We start from the raw sequence: 3,709 nt of genomic DNA on the forward strand, positions 1-3,709 counted from the left end.
GTCATTTAACAGAGAAAGGGACACTGTTCAGTAGAGGGAGGGATGGAGGGAGGGATGGATGTAGAGAGGGATGTAGAGAGGAATGTAAAGAGGGATGGATGGAGGGATGGATGGATGTAGAGCGGGATGGAGGGATGGATGTAGAGAGGAATGTAAAGAGGGATGGATGGAGAGAGGAATGTAAAGAGGGATGGAGGGATGGATGTAGAGAGGAATGTAAAGAGGGATGGATGGATGTAGAGCGGGATGGAGGGATGGATGTAGCGAGGGATGGATGGATGGATGTAGAGAGGGATGGAGGGAGGAATGTAGAGAGGGATGGAGGGAGGAATATAAAGAGGGATGGATGTAGAGAGGGATGGAGGGAGGATGTAGAGAGGGATGGAGGGAGAGATGTAGAGAGGGATGGAGGGAGGGATGTATAGAGGGATGGAGGGAGGAATGTAAAGAGGGGTGGATGTAGAGCGGGATGGAGGGAGGAATATAAAGAGGGATGGATGTAGAGAGGGATGGAGGGAGGATGTAGAGAGGGATGGAGGGAGAGATGTAGAGAGGGATGGAGGGAGGGATGTAGAGAGGGATGGAGGGATGGATGTAGAGAGGGAAGGATGGATGTAGAGCGGGATGGAGGGATGGATGTAGCGAGGGATGGATGGATGGATGTAGAGAGGGATGGAGGGAGGAATGTAAAGAGGGATGGATGGATGGATGTAGCGAGGGATGGATGGATGTAGAGAGGGATGGAGGGAGGAATGTAAAGAGGGATAGATGTAGAGAGGGATGGAGGGAGGAATGTAAAGAGGGATGGAGGGAGAGAGGGATGGAGGGAGGAATGCAAAGAGGGATAGATGTAGAGAGGGATGGAGGGAGGAATGTAAAGAGGGATAGATGTAGAGAGGGATGTAGAGCGGGATGGCGGGATGGATGGAGAGAGGGATGGAGGGATGGATGTAGAGAGGGATGGATGGAGGGATGTAGAGAGAAATGTAAAGAGGGATGGATGTAAAGAGGGATGGAGGGATGGATGTAGAGAGGGATGGATGTAGAGTGGGATGTAGAGAGGCATGGAGGGAGGATGTAGAGAGGGATGGAGGGAGAGATATAAAGAGGGATGGATGTAGAGAGGGATGGAGGGAGGAATGTAAAGAGGGGTGGATGTAGAGCGGGATGGAGGGAGGATGTAGAGAGGGATGGAGGGAGAGATGTAGAGAGGGATGGAGGGAGGGATGTAGAGAGGGATGGAGGGATGGATGTAGAGAGGGAAGGATGGATGTAGCGAGGGATGGATGGATGGATGTAGAGAGGGATGGAGGGAGGAATGTAAAGAGGGATGGATGGTGGGATGGATGGATGTAGAGCGGGATGGAGGGATGGATGTAGCGAGGGATGGATGGATGTAGAGAGGGATGGAGGGATGGATGTAGAGAGGAATGTAAAGAGGGATGGATGGAGGGATGGATGTAGAGCGGGATGGAGGGATGGATGTAGCGAGGGATGGATGGATGGATGTAGAGAGGGATGGAGGGAGGAATGTAAAGAGGGATGGAGGGAGGAATGTAAAAGAGGGATGGATGGGGGGGTATAGAGAGAAATGTAAAGAGGGATGGATGGAGGGAGGGATGTAGAGAGGGATGTAGAGCGGGATGGAGGGGTGGATGTAGCGAGGGATGGATGGATGGATGTAGAGAGGGATGGAGGGAGGAATGTAAAGAGGGATGGAGGGAGGAATGTAAAAGAGGGATGTAGAGAGGGATGGATGGAGGGGGATATAGAGAGAAATGTAAAGAGGGATGGATGGAGGGAGGGATGTAGAGAGGGATGTAGAGCGGGATGGAGGGATGGATGGAGAGAGGGATGGAGGGATGGATGTAGAGGGATGGATGGAGGGATGTAGAGAGAAATGTAAAGAGGGATGGATGGAGGGAGGGATGTAAAGAGGGATGGAGGGATGGATGTAGAGAGGGATGGATGTAGGGAGGGATGGAGAGAGGGATGGAGGGAGGGATGTAGAGAGGGGTGGAGGGAGGGATGTAGAGAGAAATGGAGGGAGGGATGTAGGGAGAGATGTAGAGAGGGATGGAGGGAGGGATGTAGAGAGGGGTGGAGGGAGGGATGTAGAGAGAAATGGAGGGAGGGATGTAGGGAGGGATGTAGAGAGGGGTGGAGGGAGGGATGTAGAGAGAAATGGAGGGAGGGATGTAGAGAGAAATGGAGGGAGGGATGTAGGGAGGGATGTAGAGCGGGATGGAGGGAGGGATGTAGAGAGGGATGGAGGGAGAAATGTAGAGACGGATGGAGGGAGGGATGTAGAGAGGGGTGGAGGGAGGGGTGTAGAGAGAAATGGAGGGAGGGATGTAGAGAGGGATATAGAGAGGGATGGAGGGAGGCATGGAGGGAGGATGTAGAGAGGGATGGAGGGAGAGATGTAGAGAGGATGGATGTAGGGAGGGATGTAGAGAGGGGTGGAGGGAGGGATGTAGAGAGAAATGGAGGGAGGGAGGGATGTAGGGAGGGATGTAGAGAGGGATGGAGGGAGGGATGTAGAGAGGGGTGGAGGGAGGGATGTAGAGAGAAATGGAGGGAGGGATGTAGGGAGGGATGTAGAGAGGGGTGGAGGGAGGGATGTAGAGAGAAATGGAGGGAGGGATGTAGAGAGAAATGGAGGGAGGGATGTAGAGCGGGATGGAGGGAGGGATGTAGAGAGGGATGGAGGGAGAAATGTAGAGACGGATGGAGGGAGGGATGTAGAGAGGGGTGGAGGGAGGGGTGTAGAGAGAAATGGAGGGAGGGATGTAGAGAGGGATATAGAGAGGGATGGAGGGAGGGATGTAGAGAGGGATGTAGAGAGAAATGGAGGGAGGGATGTAGAGAGGGATGGAGAGAGGGGTGGAGGGAGGGATGTAGAGAGGGGTGGAGGGAGGGGTGTAGAGAGAAATGGAGGGAGGGATGTAGAGAGGGATATAGAGAGGGATGGAGGGAGGGATGTAGAGAGGGGTGGAGGGAGGGATGTAGAGAGAAATGGAGGGAGGGATGGAGAGAGGGATGGAGAGAGGGGTGGAGGGAGGGATGTAGAGAGAAATGGAGGGAGGGATGTAGAGAGGGATGGAGGGAGGGATGGATGGAGGGATGGAGGGAGGGATGTAGAGAGGGATGGAAAGATCCCAGATTTTCCCATCATATGATTTTTCTCACATTATCTTTTTCAGTAAGCAAAACCTCAGCACAGCAACCCTATCTAAACAGTCATTTCAAAATGTCCGCCAATTGTATTTGCTCAAGACCATATGCTGTGTCATTGTCAAATTGTATGTAATTATGTTTTTAGGTTATGATTGTTGTTGTCATCGTGAACCTGACTGATCAGAAGCATAACCCAGTTTTTTTGTATAGCGTTGAACCTGGTATGGTCCTCTCTGGAGAATCATTTGTTAAAGGGGACAGAGGGGTTACTCTGTCCTCTGCTGGTGGATGTTGGCCAATGCAACAGGTTCATGACCAGAAAGTGGCATTAGGAGTGGTGAATGTGTTCCTTTTCGGTATAATTTGGTTCAAGTCAATATAGCTTTAAGGTGATCATATGACAGCAATTCCTTTTGATTTTCATTACAGAGGGAAAATGATGATTCTTGCACTTGTTGTCCATTTCCCTTAAGTTGAACTTTTGTAGCATGTTGAGTAAAAGTCAGCTACTTCACAGAAGGATAGTTAA

The 3,709-nt window shown here is 51.4% G+C and overlaps 1 pseudogene; it reads right to left on the reverse strand.

Moving 5' to 3' along the window:
* Positions 1-2,432: 2,432 nt before the first annotated feature.
* On the reverse strand, positions 2,433-3,126 carry LOC135559672 (guanine nucleotide exchange factor subunit RIC1-like; annotated as a pseudogene).
* Positions 3,127-3,709: the final 583 nt, after the last annotated feature.

This window comes from Oncorhynchus nerka, linkage group LG14, assembly GCF_034236695.1.
Source record: "Oncorhynchus nerka isolate Pitt River linkage group LG14, Oner_Uvic_2.0, whole genome shotgun sequence".
In the NCBI taxonomy this organism is placed as follows: Eukaryota; Metazoa; Chordata; class Actinopteri; order Salmoniformes; family Salmonidae; genus Oncorhynchus; species Oncorhynchus nerka.